Consider the following 24,346-nt stretch of genomic DNA (forward strand, 5'->3'; position numbering starts at 1 on the left):
ACTAACTTTGATTCAAGAAATCTGCAATCTCCAGAGACTCGCAAACACAAAACAGCAATATGTTTCCATAGACACACCAACCCTGAATTACCTGACCTCCCGCGTGAATGGCAGAAGTCTCCTTTGAGTCGTTGCAAGATTGTGCTGCAGTCACTATGCATTATGCATGTGTGGATTGTTGGGGATTTTTTCTAGTCTCAGATGAACCGTGCGGTGATGGGCGCAGACTTGCTTTCTGAAGGGGGACGTGTCTCCGCTCTAGCCGACAGAAAGACCCTTGACATGTGGAGTGGACGGCACATTTTTGGACGCTATGGTTGCTGCCAGTCAGAGTGATGGCGCTTTCCCGAAAATACTGTAGGCCTATACGCTGAAGTCCCAAGACTTTTATTTAAAACTCTAACATTGAATCAACCTAGCTTAAGTTTTTTTTTTTCATACCAAATACGTCATTTTTAGATGTAACCAATGTGATTCCATAAATTGTGAAATTCTTTTCTTTATTAATGTCACAACGTGTTGAAGAAGAAGGCAGAAAAATGATGAGTAAAGTTCCAAAACAAATGTAATAAATATCCACAGGATATTTTAATTGAGCGTTTGGTCCAATATTTAATTTTATCGGTAGAATTCAACATTTTAACCCTTAAACGCGCATACATCTGGTCTTTAGCGACCCAGAACATAATTTCCTGCCCTCCCTCTCATTTATTTTTTTAAGGTTAGACATCAACCTCCATAGTACTCCTCAATCTATAAACAATATGCAAAAAAATATAAAAGAATATATGTTTTCGAATTAAAACAAATGAATGGGTCCACCTTTATTCCTCAAGGTGGCAATGTCTGATTCACAATGATGCCTCGCTCATATTTACCACTGACATAAAACCAAAATGCTGGGTTCTTTCAAGCCAAATTTGGGTCAAATATGGACAAACCCAATTTTGGGTTAATTAAAAAATGTACAGTTAAAAGTGAAAGTTGAAGTTGGGTCTTTAACCCAACATTTGGGTTTGTCCATATTTTACCCAATTCCAGCATTGTTTAGAGTGTAATAGGGAGTATAATCTGCAAAACTTGCGATTTACTGCTGAGCAAGTACTGAACGCAATCAAATTTACATTTTCATTTATTCATTTAGCTGACGCTTTTATCCGAAGCGACTTATAATTGCTATATATGTCAGACGTCGAACGCCTCTGGAGCAATTAGGGGTTAAGTGTCTTGCTCAGGGACAGATTGGATTCAAACCCAGGTATCTCACACTAAAGGCATGTGTCTTATCCAATGCGCCATCACCACCCCCAAATATCAGTGTTACTGCCACTTCATGGTGGATCTGGTGAAGAAGCTGTCAGAGATCAACATATTGATTTTGAAGATGTTGAAAACAATAGTTCTGAGGATATGGTTGAAATGGCGAATATGAGGAAGAGGCTAAATGTACTGGGAAATGTGCTCTAATGAAGACCGTGATGATGGTAAAAAGCATCTGTTCAGATTGAACCCTTCCAAAATTTTCAAAAGGTAATGAAATATGCTTAATTTTATTCTTTTGTAATTATTATTAAAATATGAAGAGAGGTTTATACTATTACTGTAGTTAAACTGTTTTGAGGCCTGTTCCAATCAATTGCAAACATAGAACAGCTCATATAATACTTTTGAAAAATTGGCTTTTTCTGAAGGTCAAACACCTCCTTGTACTGAGCATTTGTTCGGTAACCTTGTACTGACCAAAAAATCAGTTCGTTATTTAAGTTTCAGGCCTTTTTGTACCAAGAAAAGTGTCTGCTAATGAACTGTGGCAGTGTTGTTTCAGCTCGTTCTATCTCTCCCCTATCTCTGTCTCTCTTGGGGAACTCTGGGAGTACATAAACCTGCGCCGTAGCGAGAGCCAACAATTGTGAAATCACAGTTCATGATTGCACAGTTCAGAACTCTGCGCAGACGTGGAATCAAAGCTCAAATGAATCACTCCTCTACGCTCATTCATTCAAATTTGTGCTCTGTGCGTCTAAAGTCTTTCTTTTTGGAGGCGAGCCATTGTTTGTATCAGTCTTGCGCAGACAGTGGCTGGATTTGGTATGCTGTGATGTGGACTTGATAGGAGCAGTTCTCTCTTTCCGACTCATTTTCTCTCCAGCAATTGCATTTCAATTAATAACACCCAGCGAGGCATTGCTTGCGAATGAGAAATGCAAATGATTGCCTTGTCACTCACCATCCAAGACGAATTCTATGGTTGTCAATTTTTATGTCTCAAATGAACTATATTTTTTTGCTCTTCAAATCTGCTGATGCCATTGATTGCTTGATTTGTCCATCCATTTAAAACTGCAACAACAGGGAAATAAACTAACTTGCAAAAGCTGTAACACAGCACATAAAAGTAGAAGTAAAATCACTAAAAGCCTTCCCTGAAAAAATAAAAAATAGTCCCTGACCAGCACCAGCAGCAGAATTTACATTGTTACGCCATTAGATGGCGACAGCAACTGAGTGAGTCGGTCAGAAGAGAAGACTTTTATATTGAAAGGACTGGGCACGGAAAACCCCATACCTGTTGAAAGGGCAAGATATAACTGGTTTTTAATTACAAATATAGGCCTAACCTGAAGGAAAATGCTAAATCTACTGTAAATGGAGGTACACTCGCTTAGGCTACTTGATCGCTCACAATACTTTATAAATTTCAATGAACAATATCAATGTGCAAAGAAAGTATGTTTAGGTTGCTAAGAGTGGTTGCTAAGGGTGTTGGGTGAAGCGATCATAGCTGTGTTTGAATGTGAATAAAACAGAATCAAGGACAGGAACTAACGTTTCATACAAAAAAATGTTAGCAAAAAAACGTTATTTTATAATTATTTTTATAAAACGGTTTATTTGAATGTATTTTTAAATGTTACTACTTGTTTCAGACCGTTGAGAGAACATTCACAAATAATGCTTTCATAACTTATTAGCGAAAACGATCTTCAAACATATTTCTGCTAGATGGGTTGCAGGCAGCAGAAGCTTGAGTGTTATTTGTTGTAAATTGACGCATCTAATGGAAAAGTCCTTTGTTTTCAGCATTATTTTTCTTAATATTTCCTCTCTTCACTGTGTGATGGGTTCGAGAGGAGGTGAAGGCAGCTTGAGAAGGTCGAGTGAGGCTAACACGAGGAGAAGTGAAGCGAAATGCTAACAGACACAGGCCACTGCTCTTCCCCTCTGGCGGGACAACTCTCTATAACCCCACACAGACACCATTGCATCCCCCATCACTACTACCAAACTGAAACACTCTCATCCACGCCTATTCTGTGTGGGCATACGCTCGTGTTAGTCACTGTGAACACAGAGCACAAACCTTTATGGCCTTTGTCGCTGTAACCTTGCTCCTGCTCTGTCCCTCCACAATGAAAGAAAAGAGAAGAAAATGAAAGGTGTTGCGTGGGAGGATGTCAAAGAGAGAGAGAGAGTAAAATGAAAGTGGGCGTGAAGAGTGTGCACTATAAAATAAAATAAAAGATGAGAGGAAGCGGTTAATGACCAGCCGATAATAAATAAAGTGCATGCCAGATTACCAGTAAAAAGATGGAAAAGATGAAGAGAGCGGAAGGGGGAGGAACAGGAAGAGATGCAGTGTGACAAGGAAAAGGCAAGAAGCACTTTTCATGAATACTGCATTATTCGGTCTCATTACGTTTTTCAAACATTTAGGGCTCGAATCATTCTTTTCATGAGACATGTTATAAATTACATCATCATTTTGACAATCTGTTGAATTATAGTTTGCAAGTTCAATTAATTAATTTATTTAACTATTTATATATGTCCTACATTATGTGCAGCAGCTTGTTCAGTAATAATTGTAAAATTACTTAAAATCACGAATACAGCATGAAGTAGCGTGTGTATGACACGGCAATTTGTATTTCCATTTTTGGTGTGCTATAAACACGCATAATCACTTTTCAGCGTGTTTATGAACGCCGTTGACTTAACGTTATTACTGTAAATATACAGTAAATATATGACGTACCTCAACCTTGTCCCTAAACCTACCCGTCACTGGGGTTAATGGCATTTATGAGTGTTCCCTTAGGAAAGAAAAAGATAGCTCCTCAAATGCTTCGTTTCGCTCGGACATTTGTCGTACAGACACGCGGAATGACGCAGACGTTAACGGCGTAGACACACGCATACACGCGGATAGCTCAAAATTCGTAGAGATAACACGCCACTTGACTCGAAAGTGGCGTGCATGTTTATGCAAAAGTCATGATGTCATGTTGAATACAGGAAGTGTAAGGAATCTAGGAAGTTTCTAGTAAGTGATCTCATCCCATTTTTCTTAATTTTTACAAATATTTGCTAAGCTATAATGTTACAAAATATTTTGGAAAGAGAAAAATTATACTTTATACTTATATTTTTTTGACTACAAGCAAATATTTGGTTCAAGCCCCTATTGAGTTTTATTATATTATTTAAAGGTGCAGTCCGTTTTTACTGTTAAAAATTATCCAACATAAAATTTTGAGCAAGTTTGGTGGCAAGGTTGCAAAAATAATCATGCTTTTTCTTTAAATATAAAATAAAAGTTAAATTAATATTTGGATTATGTTCTTGAGAAAGAATATTTGTAGGTATTGCAAGTATTTTTGAGGCAGAATTTTGTACCCTGTTCAAGGAAGGTGCAAGAAAGATGGGTTCAACGTGCAAATAGAAGAGACCAAATGTGAGAGAGAAGGTCTGCCGAATAAGGGAAGATGAATTACAGGAATGTGCACGATGGCGCGGCTCGTTTAGGAGCTGATGTGTCGGGAAGCGGAGGATGGGTGTTAATAAGAAGCCTTATGTGGCTTTCTACGAACTGAAATGCTTCACAGGCCATGGGAACAGAACAGAGAGAGAAAGAGAGAGAGAGAGAGAGAGAGACAACACAACATGAGCGAGGCTGCCTGGTCTCTGCTGAGTCATTCAGGCGGTAGTTAAAAAGACATGACAAACAATGAAACATTCAAGTACACAGGAAAGTATAGATTATTGAGCTCTTTCCAAAACAATGGAAATTGGGTCGCAGTTCATAACCCTATCAGAACAAAACTGTAGGAAGAAACCATGCTAAAATTTAAATCATAAATTTTTTAAGACTTTTAGTACAGCAAAATAAACGGGTAACTTTTAAAAGGATTTTTAAATCTAATTTCAAAAGGGAGTCGAAAACATATCAAAGGATGTCAATTAGTTGAACCTTGAATTAGGCAAAAAATAAATAAATAAATAAATAGGCCCTCATTTAAGTGTTTGATTTTAAGAACTTTTGTGTTGTTTTTTCTTCATAAACAATGTCCAAAGTAAAAGTTACTTGCATAGAACATCTATGGACAGTGAAATAGTGAGCAGAACCTGATTTCGCCAAGTGCAACATTACAGTCAACCAATCAGTTTTGAGGGACAAGTTTGCAGTTTATGTCAAGTTTAGGCTTACATCTGGGGTTAGGTGTCTCTACATCAGTGTTATTCACATAATTTCCCTCAGATTATAGGGATAACTTATGGGAAGTGTTGGGTTTAGGGGTTGGTACAGTATATGGTAAGGATTACGTTTTCAGACAGGAATGTTATTCCAGGACCAACAAAATATGTTGTCCCAGGAACATATTCTATACAATGTGAACTCTGACACTATTTGCACATCCTGATTTTGTAGTTAGTCTCAAATCTGACCGATTTGATGTCTGAAATACCTCTAATGCTCACTGATCATTGATTGTAGTATCTCAAGCTGCTGTTCCTTCCACGGCTCAAAAAACAACCTCAAGACATGTTGTACTGAGGCAACATGCCGAACTTCACACAGTGAACGAGAGAACTATGCTCCGTCACATTGAGAATGATGTGAGGCTCTAGCTATGAATTAATTAATCCTCTCTGTCAGAAAAGACCAAATGTCCTGCAGATCTCTGACATCCCATAATTTATTAAAGCACAATGAGCTTAGTATATGAAAATGATAATTAAATCTAAAATACATAATGTCTAAAATACTTTCTGGTGAACTGCTTCTGTAAACAAACAAAAAATTATTTCAATATTTAAATCTTAATATTGGCTCATAAACATCATTAAATTTGGTTCGGTTTTTTATTTTAAAAGAAAAATAAGGATAATTCAAGCTATATTCAGACTGATCTCATGAAATGGTGTATGCATGACACACCAATTCGTATTTCCATTTTTGGCGTGCTATCAACACGCATAATCGCTTTTCAGCGTGTTTATGAATGCTGTTGACTTAACGTTATTACTGTATATATAAATATATGACTTACCCCAACACCTTCCCTAAACCTACCCGTCACTGGGGTTAATACCCTTTATGAGTCTTCATCTACCATCCTAGGGAAAAAAATATCGCTCCCCAGATGTAGATCTATATTTTGCTTTGACATTTAACGGCATAGACATACACGAATACACGAGGATAGCTCAAAATGATAACACGCCATGATGTCATGTTGCTATATTATCTAAAAAAAATTTGATATCTCAAGTAAATGTATCTTATTTTTCATGAAGAAACATGACAAGGCATTTTTTTTTCAGATTTTTTAACTAAAATTTTTTTAGGGGATTGTCCTTATAAGGTAAGGATACAATTGTCTTCTAAATTGATGGCTTACTATTTCACAACATCCGAGTTTGTTTTTGTCCACTCAGTTTTTCACAGTGTCAACAACAAACACCTCAATTGCTTGTTTCCCAACTGTCCTATTCTTATCAGCAGATACATTATGAGCCGTCCATTTTTTTCCCATCATCCCACACTGTCTGTCACCCCACCTCTCCCCCTCCCTCAACCTTGACAGGCTATAATCCCCATATTTTGTCTGATCATATCACTTCTGCTACATTTGGCTGGGCTAATGCCTTGTTGCGGGGTCTCATGTGGGGGCTGAGAGAGGAGCGGGGCCCTCTCCGGCCGTTTACACAGAGTGTGACTGCCATTACGCCATCACTTTGCATTTAGATAACTGCCAGCACACCTAGTAAATCAGGCTGTTCGCATCAACGTCAGTCTCCCCAGCTGAGAAGAGGGAGGGGGGGTCGCCACCTGACCGAAGCCCTCCATCAAATCAGCATCTACTGTAGATCCACTCCTCAGCTCCTCTATTAGTCGCACACATATGAGATATGGATAGGCCAGAGATTGCAGTCATGCACATGCAGACAGGAAATTCACACCATCTTGCGATCTGCTGTTATGCGTTTATGTATGGTGAAAATTGAGTTGCTCTTTCATAGCTCAGGAAACTTAATAGAATGTTTCATTTAAATACCAACATTGCATGAGAGGGTTCTCCTAATTCATTAAAAGTGAGAAGATAAAAAAAAAAGAGAAAGGATAAAAATGAGAAAATGAGAAATAAAATGAATGTGGATAGCATAGATGATTTAGGCTTGGGAAAATTAGATGAGAAAAATAAATATTGAAATCCATCTTGGTAAATCTGTGCGCAGTTTGACATATCTTCTGAAACTCTGAGAGACACATAAGAGAATTCTTGGGTCTTTTTTTTCTCAAGGAGAATCATCAGAAATGTTCTGGTTCAGTACAGTTTCAGGAATTATTATGATCTTTTCCGAACCTCCATAGGCGACACGTGAGATTAAAGAGTCTTTTTTTTTTCAGGGGAAATATCTGAGAAGCAATGAGGAGAAACATTATTATTGAAATCTGTCTTGGCAGAGTTTGAGACATCACCGAAAATTCTGAAATGTGAGTTTACCATGGTCTTTGTTCTCAGGAAACCAGTCTGAGGAACAGAAGACTAATGGCTCGAATCGACTCGCCTTGACCATGGCGTATTCTTGAGTTGCCATTCGGAAGCATCAAATAGAAGTATCTCTGGTCAAACTATTTAAAAATGGCGGGGTTTTTCTGGATACTCCATCTGGCATGCGCAATGATGACGCTGTGAATGGTAAGGATTCTCTCTGACCAATCAGCAGTCGGCATTGATTTCACGTCACATTTTAGTATTGGCTCATTGTCTATAAATAAGTCTACAAGACTTGGACCCTCAACACAGTTGAAGAATGAAGTGAGCCACTTTCGCTTTACTAATGAATGACCAGTCAAATCCTCTCAGTCAGCATCTCTCCAACATTAAACATGTTATTTTATGATCACCTGAGTACTCCATGTCACTTTATTTCGTTGGCTAAAGTGTAGTTTCACTTTGGCTAAAGTTTCACTCCTCCATGCCAAAAATTCTGTTCTAGAAATAACAACATACTACTGCAAGGACAAAGAAAGTTGTGAGATCTGACAGGGAATGGGACTCTCTCGTTTTCCCTTACCCCCCTTTCTTTCTGTTCCTGTCTCTTCCTCTCGCACTTGCTTTCAAGGATGGGTGCTCCCCCAGGGCTTTCCCAGCTCTCCTTTCTCCTCATTCATTTACACCACTGCACTGATGCATGTTGGGATTGATAACATGGACACCTTCTCTTATCTTGTCCTACAGTAGTCCTATGAGTAAGGGTCCTTTCTTACTGAACGAGCGAGGAGCAAAGGGATGTCACTGGTCTGAATGCGTTGTCAGGAAGTTGAAAGTTCCGGCACCTCGCTAGGAAAATGATTTAGTACAATATAGAAGATTCAGTTGTTCTCAGTTGATCTAAACTAATATATAAAAACCCCACTGTTCAATCCCGAATCTATAATTTAATAGAGCCACTGGGATGATGATTTGATTGATGATGTGTTCCTGAGTATGTGCATCTTAAACTGTTATTAATCTTCATGTATCCAGCCCTCTTCTCTCTGTATTTGTAGCATAACAATGTCTCTCTGTCACAACTCAATACTTCATTTCCGTTTGTCAGAAACCAATACCAGGTTGTTGCTGAGTGGACGGGTGTTGGTGACAGTAAGAAGCAATGCATTACGTCGATAGATGGCCGAGAGAAACGGGAAGCGATGGCCAGCTCCTGCAGACACGGAACGCTTCATGGCCCGGTGATGAATCGCAAATAGAAGATCAGGGTCTGGCACATGAAAGTGATTGGGAGGAGGGAAGGAGGGGGAAAGAGACACAAAGAGAAAGAGAGAGACTCCCTTTACACTAACCGTGTCAGGCCTCAGTCTTTGACATCGGTTGGGACTAATGATCGCTCTGATATGGGCAAGTAATTGGTGTCTTGGGATGTTAAACAACAATGTCTTATACATAACATTAAAGGCAGCCAGAATGGACCAGTATAGGGTGCAATATTTAGTCAGGGAGGCGATGCACGCATACCGTGAATGGCAATTAAAACTAAGGGAGTGACATTTGGGTGATGCACTGCCCAATTATGGGGGCAGGACTGGGCAAGCAATTACAACCATTTTGGCAGAAGCATATGTAGTCTTACTCTCTGCTTAAGTTTGATTAGGAATTCGCTTGTGTTTTGTAGGCAAATATGAAAAGTCATGAACTGATATCTGAGGTTGCCGAGCTTAGTTAACATGGTTGTGGAGCTTAGAGTCAGTTGGCAATTACATTCACACAGTTCAGTTTAGACTCCCTTAAAAGAATATTTCATCCCAAAATTAAAAATGATCAGTTTACTCACCCTCAAGCCATCCTAGATGTATATGATTTTCTTCTTTTAGCCAAACACATCAGCCCTGTGAAGGCCTCATGGACACCTCAACAAACTCGTCGCCATACCGGCGTGATGACTCCGACCTCCAACCAGATGGAACTGGGTAATTTGTGAATTGTGGATAAAAACTGACTGTTCTGATTCAATCTGACTTCTTACCTGTAATGTTGCCTAAATCATAATCACACATTGTTCGTTCGTTGGCCAGAGGAGAACTGGCCCCCGACTGAGCCTGGTTTCTCCCATGGGTTTTTTTCTCCATTCTGTCACCTGATGGAGTTTTGGTTCCTTGCCACTGTTGCCTTGGCTTTTGGCCTGCTTATTTGGGGACATTTAATATTCAACAATATTATTGATCTGCCTTACTTCAGGTGGACGATGACGCAATTTTCTTCTAGAAACAAACATTGTATCACTGTGAAGCTGCTTTGATACAATCTGTATTGTAAAAACCACTATATAAATGAAGGTGACTTGACTTGACACACAGTTCAGTTATTTACAGGAATGACAACTTCGTTCTATAACAGAACTCACACCCCTTAATTTTCAGAACTCACCACCGCATTCTGGGTAAATGCGCTCCGCTGTGTGAATAGAATGGACGGGACAACTAGTTGTCTGTCACATCATACAGTGAAAGAGAGCAGCACTGCGCTGCACAAAAGCATGTCTACTGTGTGTTGTGGGTTATCGTGTGTGGTTTCGCTTAGTAACTTACAGCGAGCGACTTAGGCTATGTTTACGCGGAAACGATTCTGAAGAGAAAACACAAAAGTGGCGTTGCGTCATCACTTTTTATTCTGCATTTAGACGAGCGTTTTGTGTGGGAAATCCGCGTGCAAATGGTGACGCAAAAGTGTGTGAAATTCAATGTAGTATGCACTTCAGGCGGCTAGGAGTGCATACTTACAACACCAAGTCCACACCCCTGCGTACAACCTTCACTGTCAAGCAGACTTTTGCGTTTTTACCGTTTACACGGGAACGCGGCGGTGGAGCGTTTTTACGATTTTCACTCTGAAGGGTGGTTTCACTTTTTTGCGCTTTTAAGCCTCAAAAACGCCGTCGCCATGTAAACGAAAGGCACATCCGATAAAATATTTTTACGTTTTCACCCGCTAGCGTTCTCGTGTAAACAGGGCCTAAGATATAAGCTGTTTGTCATCTAAAGGTTATACATTAGATCCAATCACTGTTCTATACCGGAGCTGCTTCCATCAGTTTTGTGTTATATGCACGAATCAAATGCTCTACTCTCCACCAGATAAAAGCTGTTGTCGGTTAACGAAGATTTGACGGATGAACTCACGACTCTACTCAGAGAAGTTGCTGTTTGTACGGGACATTTTGAGACTCACAGCTGTACGTAAATGCAGTTGTCAATTCCAAAAACTGACAGTGTGAATGTAGCCTTAGTAAACAGTAAACTTAGTTACAGTTGTCAGTCCCAAACTCTGACTGTATGAATGCAGCCACTGTGTATTCACACACTCTCTGTGTGATCATATTGCGAGGTCATGCTGACCAATTTAAATTTGAGACTTCAAATATTATTGTAACATCATCAGCATGTCTTGAAGTTGCATATCATGCTTTATTCCAGGCTTCCGTATCAATAATATTGATTTTTATGTGATGAGCAGGAAACAAAAAATATATAAAATCAGCTATTTATATAAGAAATATATCTCTTACACAATGACTTAATGTTCCCGCTATATACAAGACATGTAAAGATGGACATCAAGGCCATGTACATCCTAAATGTAACATACATCCATTAGACAAACACACACTTAGTCTAACATTTAATTACCCAGCCAGGGAGGAACAAAATGTAGCTTATTTCTGGATGCAGACACCAGACAGTGTCCCCACGCCCACGCTCCTTTGCTCTCTGCTCGTTACTGTCCTCGCACCAATCATTTAGTGAGTTCGACAGACCTAATATATACAGAACTGCAGTGTGAGAAAAGAAGGAAAAGTGTGTCTGTGGTGCTCCACATGATCAAAAAAAAAAAGCGTCAAAGAATAGAGGACAAAATGCTCTCGTTTTCCGCCGGATCCTCCTACTTGCCCCAGCCGCACATCACAGGGGTGCAGAAGCAGCCGGTCCTTTCGCTTCTTTTTGATTTGTGCTGGAGAAAAAGAAAGTGTTTGTCCCTAATTAGCTTCCCCTGTTCCCGCTTCCACACAAGATTTTAATTATGATTGGGTGTTGCGGTGGATGTGAAAGAAATGCATGGCTGACATCAAGGCGCCACTGGCCAGGAGAGATACGCCATGAGCCCTGCAAGCAGTCTCGTATTGTACGGAAGTCTTTGCTTCTTGGTGGAACAATGTCCTGTGAAGAAATTTGCAACCGTGAACTGGAGACGGGAAACTGGAGGCAGAGAGCAGAGGGCAACTTACAGCTGTGTGTTTGCAAAAGCAACAGCCATCGCAGCAGGCCTCCGAAGTCATGTTTCTCTAAAAGGTTTTGAATACGTGACTGGGAAGGCTCTGTTACAGCCCACATACTGGACATGTATGGATACGGCTGGGAAGTTTGAGCTTGTATTCTTGTATTCATTTGCAGGGGAATGTGTTAGGGATACCAAAGTTCATTCAGGCAAGTCATGCCACTCGGCCGCCATCTTGGCAGCTATTTCGGACTTAACAAGACCAGGCTCTATCTAAATGAATGGGCAGAGAGTCAGAACTGCACTTTCACTGGTCACCGGGACGTAAAATATTATAAAAAAATCGCTGAAAAAGTTTGAAGACTTTGCCCTAAAATAAGGTTTAAAATGCCGTTTTCCCACAGGTTATACTTTTACTGCGCATGCGCAAGGGTTCTCTCGCTCTCTGTCGCGTGTGCGCTGCACAGTTTGACATGCATGCTCTTGCTCGATCGCTCTAGATTCCGGGAGATTTTAACTAATTTGCAGGCATCAGCGAGCCTCTATCAATCTGCGGGAGACTCCCGGAACTTCTGGGAGACTTGGGATGTCTGATATTTACACAATGCACACATAGACTGCATATCAAATCTGCCGCCTTTTCAAACAGTAACGTATTTAAATGTTTCGCAGCTTGACCGTTAGAAGCAGACAATTGGCTGTCCAGCGGGAGGGGCGGGGCATTTGCATACAACCGCCATCTTTGGTGTTACCTATAGGTCTACATTTGTATTAAGGATTGAGGATGTGGCATGTCTCTATATAAATAGTCTCTGGGGATACACAAAAGAGGGAAAAACTAATATCCCTGCACTCATCACTTGCTTTACCAAAACTCCAGAAGTTAGAAAGAAAAGTTTTAGACCTAATCAATCTAAGTCAGACTTTCCTAATAACAGTGACCTTGCAAACATCCCCAGGGATGAGTGGCACACTTACATTCAGAGCACTTTCTTTTTAAGATGCAAGGCCAACGATTGAATGACCTGAGTCATCCCCGTACACCTGGCTCTAGAAGCACCTGACCAACGTTCACTGTGATTTTGCCAAGAAAGACATGATCCAGGCTCCTAAAACGTATCCCTAAAATCAAAGGGAATAACATTGATGTAAAAGCACCTTGTAAGTCTAAACTTGAAATAAACTAGATCAAATCAAATCTGATTGGTTGATTGGAATCCAGGAACATGTTGGAATAGTGAAATCACATTCACTCTAGACCATCACCTGTGGAAGCTCTCTGTTCTCTCTTTCTCATGTACAAATTACTGCCTGTTGAACTCTGTAACTCTTGACAGCCTGTAAGTTGAAGCCCTTCAATTTCTCTCATTCTCTCAGTATGATCTTGTGAATTAGTCAATGATTTCTAGATAGTTTTGAGCAGCACGACTCGATGATGTACATTTTGTGGGTATTATTAGTTGTGGAAGCCAAACGTTTGACTATTGGTTTAAAGTCTGATGCATAAAGTAGCTTATTCTGGCCAAGATTGCCAATTTAGCAGTTGTTTGACTGAAAATTGACAAGAACATTTGTTATTTTCTGATGTACAGTGGCAGGTACAACTAAAATCAATGCTATTTGCAATTAGACCAGCATGCAACAAACAGCATCTATGAAAGGTTATACAGATAATCCTAAAGAAATTAGTAAAAAAAAAAAAAAAAAAAAAAGTTAAAAAGCTGACTATTTCACGAGAACAACATTTTGCAAACAAGTTGGAAGATACAGTTTGATTAGGTGAAATTCATTGAAGATGCTATCTATGGCCTATAAACCTTCAAACTTCCAAATCTCAGAACTTTCAAGACTAGTCTAGTAAAAAATTAATGAAAATGTATTAAAATAAATGTAGTTGAATTTCAATGACATAAACAAACTTTGAATTCCAGCTCAACACGAACATTCTCATCTAACATCTACTAGCAAAACTTTTTCTTGTGGGAAGACCATTAGGGCTGGGCGATAAAACGATAACTATAATTATCGCGGTATAATTTTCCTCGATAAAACGATATCAAGAGGTCGATAAATGTTCGATAATGTTTATGCGTCAAAAGCGGAACGAAACTCATTTAAACCGCGCGCGCCACACGGAGCATTTATCCGCTCGGGTCAAAGTCCAAAATGGCAGTGCATTGAGCGGAGCGCGAGCTCACGCAGACGCGATCGTTTTGCTCACGAGATCCAGTGAGAAGCGCTTGAGTTCAGCGAAGAACATAAATGTCAAGTTTAAACCAGTTTAAAAGCAGATGAAACAACGCTGACAAAAAGGAGAAACACTGCGTGCAACGATACAGTCAGAATCTGAATTGATACTGAATCCATTTAGCCTACCATGGATTTACTGTGAGGTTAGCCTGGTAATAACTGCACCATGAAATGTGGGATATACATATTGAATTGTATAATATTACTAATGTAGACAATGTATTATTACTAATGGAATATAAGTACAGTATTTAATAATGTATTCAACTTTTAGGCTATTGTTTTTCATGCAAAAAATACAGAAACCATAAAGTTATGCCATAATAGTGAGGAGCTAAGTTAATAAGCTATACCTGGTTTTATCTGTGGTTATCATGATCTAAATGCATGATACTGAATGACCAATGGTTAATTTGAATACAACTCAAACAGTCAGAATATTACTTTTTACCAAATAAAAATGTGGTTGAACTACGTAAGAAAAAAAAAAACAGATGTTACTGTTTTTGTTAATGAACATAAATATAAATAGTAGTTTAAAAACACAACACTCTGGTTTATACAACTTTCACTTAGTTGCAAAAATCTGCCTTTAGTCTAAACTTGAAAAAAATAAATATTTGACATATATCGTGATAATTATCGATATCGACTGATATAAAAAAAATTATCGTGATAATTTTTTTGGGCCATATCGCCCAGCCCTAAAGACCATCAGTCGATATGTTTTAAAAAAAGCAGCAAATTTGCATTTAGTCCTTAAAGTTCCTTCACCTGTAGCAGATCAATTGACAATTGAGACTCAAAGCACCTCAGCTCGATGCTCACGGATTCTGTCATTTTTCTTACCCCATCAGATTCCGTTGTGCTTTGTTTTGCTGAAAATGAAAAACGTGTTTGCCCAAAAACATTCATAATACTGTTCATTTATGAAATGGTCACTTGCCTATTATATTGCCACAAACACAATATAGATTTTTTCTGTAAACTCGTCACTTTTTGGTCAAACAGAATCTTAAGGACAAAATAAGGGTAGACACTCTCTTTTGTGAATAGATTGAAGCATACATCCAGTGACAATGTCCCAGAATATGCCTCACATCACTGAAGAACTGTATAAAAAAAACAACAACAATGCAACGAAATGTTATAAAGGTAGAGTAGAATTTCTGCCGAAGTTTAAGTTGAAGTTTTGACTGTTCTGACAGCCTTGTTTGTGTATTCAGGCACCGTCTTCAGTCTAGCTCTGGATTTGTCAGTGTGTGTGCAAGTTTGATCAGAAATCCACAGTGTTTATCAGAGAAGCTTTGGTTTCTTTGTGAGGATATATGTGTGCAGTAGGATGATGGGATTGTAAAGCTCAGCGGGTGTTCAAATACATTCTAACATGAGATGTTCTTTGTCTACCACTGGTCAAACAAAAACCTAACCTCATTGTAATCTAAGGATTTATAATACTATATAAGTGTATGTCTAGGTATTGTTTTTAATGATTGTTTATTATGTCTTAAAGGTATAGTTCACTTTTGACAGCAATGTTTTAGCTTACCTCAAGGACATCCAAGATGTAGGTATCTTTGTTTCCACAGTATTTTCATTTTTACCCTGTGTTACAATACTCCTCTAATGCTTTTTTATTCATATCTTCTGCTTGGCTGGGCTGGCATACACAAAAGGCAAACAAACAATCGTCTCTGTGATTGTAATAAATGTGCCTAGATACATCGACAGGTGGTGCAACGGACTGGTATTCAAGACTAAACTGTAGGTTTCACCAATACCAGCTCGAGCGCGCTCAATGTCGCCGCCTGGCCGCGACGCGAGATATATGTATCTGGCAGCGCGTTCCCTGAGTCTCAAAACGAGGCTGCGTCTCGATCAGGGCGCGCGGACTGCATTCCTCCTCATTCATGCCGTGCTGAGACTTCACACTCGGAAAGTGCACGCGGAGCTTTACACACTGCTGCCGAGAAAATGTACTCAAGTTTGAGATTTTAAGCATGGCGAGGATAATAAACCAAGGTATCAAGAGCACAAGTAAGTAACCTCGGTTCTTTACGCACAGGCGAGACTTTTCAATGCAGTTTGTTTGGGGGGAAATGCAGTTTTTTGAGATCAGATGCGTGTCGCGCGCTGTTTTCTTCGGCGTTCACTGTGAATGTATCGATACATGATTGCGTCGAAACAGCCGAGGAGTGCGATGTGGACATTTTATATGCGGTTTGACACCTCGGTGTCTATTAACTGACGCATAAAACAAGCTGATATTTGCATTGAACAGCAGTAGTGGAGGACTAACTTGGTCAGATTCCCTGTGGTTTAATTGCTTTACTGAAATAAGTAACAAGCAGGTTATTTGGGTACAGGGGCGTTCTCTGGGAATATGCAGAATGTGAACGATGCATTTGTTGGATAGCGCAGTTTACCTCTGCATATCCCACTTTTAGGGATAATGTTAACTGCATAGTGAGGGATGTGTTATATTGGAATAAACCAGTTCTGCCCAACGCATCTTAATTGTTCAGTTATTTGGCTATTGGATTGTCAGCATCAATGTGACAGTATGTGGGTTGGCTGTCTGTAAAATCTCACCAAGACTGATTCAGCTGGGGATTCGGGAACATTGGATGTAGGTTACAACAGTTATGCTGCACGAGAAAGGCAGAAATATAAGATTAGACGAATTTTCTAATTGTGATTTGTCACGCATGTAGCCTACTCTCAGCATAGCCTTCACATATATCTATCAGATTATAGCCTATAGCTTTTATTTCGGTTAAATTACCTATTTTGCGGAGCAGACATTATCTAGACTGTATTATTTTTTTGTTTGGCGGGCAACTGTTTGACAGTTGAAGGTTGGTTTATGTTGTGAATGAATGTTATGATACTTCATTTTTATTCTAACATGATGCTGTTATTAATGATTTTAAGAGAAAAATCGACTCGTACGTGTTTTCTTGCAGTAAGTGAGCCGAAATATTACGTTTTTGTCAATGTTTTGATCTTGCTCTGCAGCCTTCTAGTGTTCGATATGGCTTTTGTTTTTGTGACTGAGAATAGTTTACTTTGAAACTGAAGATTATGTATGGAAAGCTCGGTAAATAATCATTAGACGACACATTCAGCCTATTGAAATTTGGTCGTTTAACTCAAGACTTCAATGTCTCAGTCAGCATTATCACTTGTAATCGGGCTGAAAGATTTTTTATTGTGGGGAAATAAGAAGACTGTCCAAAAGTTACGTGTTTTATATAAACTCATATTCCGTGTTTATTGAGAGTGGCAACTCTTACCCTTTGGGCACAACGGATGGATCACAGTGATGCCATTTCACTTCCATTCTTGAAGTAGCGCCGAGTAGCCTATGACATATTAGTATGGAAATTCCATATATTCCACAATATGGTGTAGTCTACTCAGGCAATCAAATAGCTAAGCGAACAAGAATTTGTTAAGATAAAAATAAACGTGTCATTAGCTTACTGAATAAGAACTGTTTACAACAAAACGTGCATATTTGTCATATTGTTTTTTTTTATTAAGAACAATCCACAAGTAAGAGTCACTGGTAGTTTGATAGAGTTTGTGTTATAAAATGTCCAATTTTATGTCAAAGCGGGTCGCCTCTCTGACACCTGTGAGAAACAAAGTGCGTCATGTCAGAATTAATAACGTTATGAGTCGTTATGCTCCGCGCACTCGGCCTTTGCCGTGATTGACGGATGTTTTAAATATCCCCGACATCCTCACCTTCGAGCTTGTCAGTGCCAGCCTCCTCCTCCCGAGCCTCTACCGGTGTCGAGTGTGCTGTGGGCTGCATTAAACCTCCGTGCCCACTCTACATGATATGAGGCGCTGCGTGCAGACAGAGACAGTTTTGGCGCCTTTCCCCGCACTAAATAACGTCTGGAGCGTTATACTATAGTACTACATCACAATTACAAGTCACTTGCTACAATTTCATTTTTAGTGACCGAGGCTAGTTATCACACTTTTTATTACAGGTGAGCGAATGTATTACCTAGGGTAGGTTTATTTTGGATAGTCAATGTGTGCAAATGTCTTAAAGGCTTATGGATGTATGTATATAGAAAATGTGCCGTTGAACACCTTTTGTGACAACGTGCCCCAATTGTGTTTACCCAACAGTTTAGAAAATAAATATTGGAATTGTACTTGGGAGGAGACAATGAATAAAAAAATGTTATATTTTTATTGTTTTTGAGGTTTTCTTAAAAGAAAAATACAAAACTCTTGACGTTTGAATCTTTATACCCTTGTGCCAACTAGCCTCAACCACCTATACATTGATTAAATAATAAATGAATCATTTTGCCCACAAGCATCTCTCCTTCATATTTATAAGCCTTAGCTGCCAGTTTATCGGTTTCATTTTTCCTTAACTTGTATAGAGGGCTCTTAGATTCTCATTAGCTACTTGCTTGTCTTTTTAGTTTCCTTCAGTATCGCTTTCTAGGACAGACAATGATATCTTTTTGATTGAGTTTATCATAAAACACAAGTTATTTAATTTACCCTTCCAATCCATTATCAGCTCTTTCTGCACCTCAAATCTGTGGAGACGTCAAACTAACACAATAAAGGCAGTCAGGCCTGAAGTGTTTTGAAGCCGACTGTATCAGATCAGAGGAAGAGATAATAAAATTGTTTCTCCCTTCACTTTTCTTCTAGTATGTACGTTTATATAAGTGTGCGCCAAAGGCTGACAGATGGTTATCCCTCTGAGAAAGCATGTGATATTTAGATACTTCATGCCATAGGAATATGACAGGAATAGAGATTAGGCTACCATTTTATATTTGATCAGTCTTATTAGCAGCCTAATCTGTTGTATTTTAGCAATGCAAAGAGTGCTGTTGCATCAAATTCAGTATCATTTCCCTTTTCTGAGTTATTCTGTGTGTATAAATAGTTTTCTGGCTTGAGCAGTGTTTGGAGATTGAAGGGTCAGGCCATGTTTTGTTTGTCATGGCCGTCGTCCAGAGGAGATGCAGCTTTTCCCGCTCCCTCAACAGACTAGAGGTCTCAGCTGGGAACCTCAGTGTAGGATCAGTGCCACTCATGATGTCAGGACAGCAATGATGAGCTCTCGTTCTTCTTGTGTTTTGCCAGGCCTCTCTTTTTTTTAACCGCCCATCAAAATAAAAGAAAAACTGTTTTAGGAGGGAAAAAATCCATCCCTACCTTTGGTTTGAGCTGCTTTATTTCTTGTTTTGCTGTCAAAGTATGAGGCCGTTAGTGCGATTAGAAGCTTTGGGGTGACCAATGAAGCTTGACTATGGAGTATCTCATTCCAGAAAACATGATTCAGCAGTTTATAATTCAATGATATAAAATGGCACCATGTTCTAGCCTAGGAATAGATAAATCATGTGTTTGTGATGGAGAGAGCACAGTCCGTATTAACTATTTCCCACTGTCGAACAAACCAGCTATGTCTTGATCTTGGAGTCCAACTATTCGACTAGCGTTTGAAATACCAAGTGTGACATTTGACATCATTGTCAGGCCACATACCATTGTGAATGAAAGTGTCAAGGGCCCTCGAATGAGCTTTTGTAGCCTTCACCCATCTTGGGTTGGCCCCTGACCCCCATATGCATATTGAACATTACATCAGTTAGCGTTATTAGCGATACATGCTGTTTGATTTAAATTACAACGTCTGGGACCGTTAATGTACGTCAATACCAGTCAGTGGTGTGGATTTCTCTTTTGGGACAGGGTGGGGGGGACCTTTCCACTCACCTCTCCTTTGTAGTTTCCGGGACAGCGCATCTATCCCTCAGCCTTATCGGGGCTTGGATCCGATCAATGCTATCTGCCATCTGCTTGCAGACTACAGCTTTACCACCACCCTCTGTGGAGTTTTCTATGGCCCCTACAACTGATCCCGGACAGCATTTTTACGACACTCACAATGTATTATGTTAAGCATAGTGTAGCTTTCACTGATGCCAAACCAGCTGTTAAGGGTATTATTAACTGGTGCCGTTGTGTTTTTCCTTTTCGCTCGCCTGTTTTGTATCGAGAAGGGCTTTAGGGCTCTTATAATGGAAGTCACAGACTGGCAGCATCTTGGAGCCAAATTTCGTTTTGCTTTATTCAAAGGCGTCCCTCACAACGTATCCCTTCAGGTCTGGTTTGAATCATGTGTTTATTTACCCCTTCTGATGAAAGTGACTCTGAAAGCTTCGCTGTAGGCAATGTGAAGCTAGTAATAAGAATAGCCGCGTGTGTTTAAGGGTTTGCCTGTTTGGGCTGTATTTGCAAAATCCGTTTCCCACCTTTCGGTTCATTGTGGTTTGAGCAGGTTTGGTCTTTGTGATGCCTCCTTATGGTATAAGCAGTGTGAACTCAATAATAGACTATTTACTGTCTGGTTCATTTCATTTGGCCGTCGTCTTTCCTTGGATACTGCCGCTGAAGCACTTCCTCAGGCAGTTGTGGTTTGTGTACTGAAAGCCAGTTAAATAATGCACGATCTCTAGACTGGCCATGTAAGTAAGACTAAAAGTGATGGGGCCCAAGGGGACGTCCCTCTCCGAGGACCACAGATGCTCTAAAAGTCCTTTCAGGAGGTCAACAGTAGCCACCTAGGTGTGTTTTCAATGTGTAAGAAACTGGATAGTACGTGCAGGATAGGGTGTAGTTTATAATACGGTGCTCCGTGGACTTGTTTCAGCAAATCAATAAATGGATAGAGCTAGCTCTTGATAGATTGATAGATGTAATATTTCATGATATTGAATTGGTTTTAATAAGAGCATTGAGCTTGTTAAGTCAAGGTCCTGGTGTTCAGTCGCCTCTTAATTAATATCTCATTAAAAGACGGCGTGTATTGATCTCTCTGGGTAATGTTCAACCTTTAATACTGCCAGAATGGATTTAGATAGTTGACCTCATAATCTCAACTGTTTTCGCTTGTGGTTCATTCTGGCATTATAGATCGGGACCTTTGCTTTGTAATTTTGGCTGCTGGTGATCTTTGCTTGGCTGGTTTTGGGCTAAAGGCGGGTTTGATTTGGAGCCCGCTTTGTGAGTTGGTTTTCATTCAGGATTAGGTCTAATCCGGGTGAGAGAAACCAGCGCATTGGATCTGTCGTGTCAGGCTTATCCGTTGCCAGAGTTACGGAGGACTGTGAAAGGGTTAATTGAAATCCCAAAGCGAGGTGACGTGTCTCCCTAATCCGTGCTGCCCCTTGACCTCTAACCTCACGGGGGGTCTTTGACGGGGGACCTCCTTGTCACTGCCGACTTCTTGGGAGCCCACTAAACTTCTCATTCCATAATGATGCTTTCTGACAGAGGAGCAGCTCGGGAAACAGAAATCATTAATCATGTTTCTAACGGCTAATCATGTTTTTCCAGCAGTTTGAGAGCGAGCAAGTCAAGGAACGGCCTGCTCCTTTTTTAAGAAGGTGATTATGCCAACAACAGCACCAAATAAGTGAACTTTAAAAACTCCTCATGGAGGCAAGGGAAAATGAGATGAATTTGAAACGAATATTCCCATATTAGTATTTGACAGCCATTTTTGTTACTCTCTCAAGGTCTGTTTACAATGGTTAGTGTTGCAAATTGCTAGTAAATGTTTTTACATTTAAGCTTATCTGCACTCCAGATGTCAGATTATGTCCCTGCTCAGTTGCATAAACTGACAAACTCAGCTCAACTTAACCAGTGGTTGGTCAAAATCGTACAACAAATGAATGACTTTCGGTTGTGTTATTGCACATTGCTGAACGCAACTTCAGTATGTCAGACTACGTTCAGATTGCTGGCAAATGCAGCCCAGATCTGATTTTGTTTTGATCTGTTTTTCTCATGTAGTCTGAACAGCATAAACGCTTGGAATCTGATCTTTTCAATTCCGATTTGTGCCACTTCCATATGTGGTTCTAAATCCAACACAGGTCAGATGTTTTCTGACTGGAATTCATGTTAATTTCATGCAGCTCATGGTAGTCACTTCAATAATTTTCCATACACAAAACAGTTTCCATATCTAGAAAGACATGGAAAGATATTTCCATATCTTTCTTTCTTTCTTAATCTTTTCTCTCTGAGAGATTGCATTTTGAACATGGGCCTGTCTGCAGAGCTCTGTTGAACATCAGCAGCCTGATTCCTTTAACATAGCCGGCTGCAGGCATTCTGTCTCCCTGGAAAATCTCCTCTCGAACACACTCTCTTTGAATGGCCCGATCTGGAAATGATTACTCTGCCAGACCAATGAGCAGGCTTCCATTTGATGGGTCATAAACAGGGGTCGGAGGTCACATTCCTCTCCCCAGATGGAATTCTCTTGACATGCTTCACTGCAGAGCCCGGAGGTGTCGTGGGGGGACGGACTGTACGCGTGTCATCGCGAGTGTTTTGTGTGCAGGATGCACCAGTGAATCTCCATTGAGACTTTGTTAGGAGAGAGATAATGTGTTATGGTGCTTATGGAAGGTGTGCATCTATCTGAATGAGCGAGGGAGAAGGTGACATCATGTGTGTGCGTATTTGAAAGTGTCAGTCTGATGGAATGACTAGTCGGCATTCAGCCACATGGGGTGTTGGGGTGTGAGCCTTTACACCTCTCCTGACAACCTGCATTTAATGTGTGTTTAGAGCGGTGTGCGATTCACTGTTTGTAAGATGTTTTCTTCGCCACATCTTGTTGCTTCCCAAAGGAGCTTTTCAATGGATCCAACTTTTCTGACGGCCTGTTGCTAGTAAATTCAGATTTTAGCTGGAAAACAGGTTCATAAAAGTATACTTATTTATGCAGAGAAATACATGTCTCTAGACTGATTAGACACCATAAAGCACTCAACTGTGTCTTTAGTGAGACTGTGAATGCAGGATGAATGCACAATATGGTGCTCAGTAGAAGTGGGTTATTCTATGCTATATGTAATTTCCACTTTTTAAATGGGCAGTGTTTTTTTTTTTTTTCGCTATTTCTTCATGAATAAGGTATTCAAAGATTAATAATCTGGAATTTCATGTAAATGAAAAATGTTTTTTTTTTGTATTTTTCAATATGTCTTAATTTCATCATGCAGTAGAGCCCGACGATAAAGGATTTTGAAGGCCGATACCAATATTTTTTGGTTTTAAAATCCGATATTCCGATATATTGGCCGATATATATATATATATATATATATATATATATATATATTTTTTTTTTTTCTCAGAAACGCGCAACAAAACATTAACAGATTTCCCTAACATAGTTATTTTTAGTTATTTATGAGTTTTAACTAAAGTAATATGATAAAGCATTTTAAAAAAAACTTTCTTTTGTCACAACAGGACAGAGGAACATCAAAATATATTAAAGTTCTGATGAATAAAATAATAATTAGTCCCTACATTGCCTTATAAGCTACCTTATAATTACAATGTCAGGTTAGTAAGCACGTTTAGCAATAGATAACGTCATAATGCAAATTGTAAAACATAGATTTTCAATTTAACAGGCCAAGGAGAGATGATTGAAGCGTGTTTCGTCCGTTTTTATTTTATTTTTGAAATATTCATTTATCGGCCATTATAACTGCCGATATCGATAGTTTGGAAAATGTCTAATATCGGGCGATAATATTGACCTGGCTCTATCATGCAGTTATGTGGGAGATTTGGAAAAAGCTTTCCTTGGTATGTCCCCAGATATGATAATGCATTTTAAAAAGAAACTTGTTTCTTTTGTCACAACAGAACAGAGGAACATCAAAATATATTAAAGTTCTGATAAATAAAATAATAATTAGTCCCTAGATTGCCTTGTAGTCAAAAGCTACCTTATAATTACAATGTCAGCTGTCTTATCCCTTTACCCGCACTTTTTGACAACACTCATGACATGGTTGAAGCGTGATTCGTCCGTTTTTATTTTATTTTTGAAATATTCATTTATCGGCCATTATAACTGCCGATACCGATATTTTAGAAAATGCCTAATATAGGGGGCGATAATATCGGCCTGCCGATATATCGGTCTCAGTTGCCCCAATGAC

At 39.5% G+C, this 24,346-nt stretch overlaps 1 protein-coding gene across 2 annotated transcripts in view; it reads left to right on the plus strand.

Annotated features, from left to right (window-relative positions):
- The first annotated feature begins 16,186 nt into the window (after window positions 1-16,186).
- plxna1a (plexin A1a) overlaps window positions 16,187-24,346 on the plus strand; it is a 266,208-nt gene continuing 258,048 nt past the window's right edge. For both annotated transcript variants that reach the window (XM_039651985.2, XM_039651986.2), the window contains exon 1: window positions 16,187-16,346. The gene's annotated coding sequence lies outside the window, so the exon portion shown is untranslated. The remainder of the gene's footprint in view (window positions 16,347-24,346) is intronic.

The sequence above is a fragment of the Pimephales promelas genome, chromosome 20 (assembly GCF_988280905.1).
Source record: "Pimephales promelas chromosome 20, fPimPro1.hap1.1, whole genome shotgun sequence".
In the NCBI taxonomy this organism is placed as follows: Eukaryota; Metazoa; Chordata; class Actinopteri; order Cypriniformes; family Leuciscidae; genus Pimephales; species Pimephales promelas.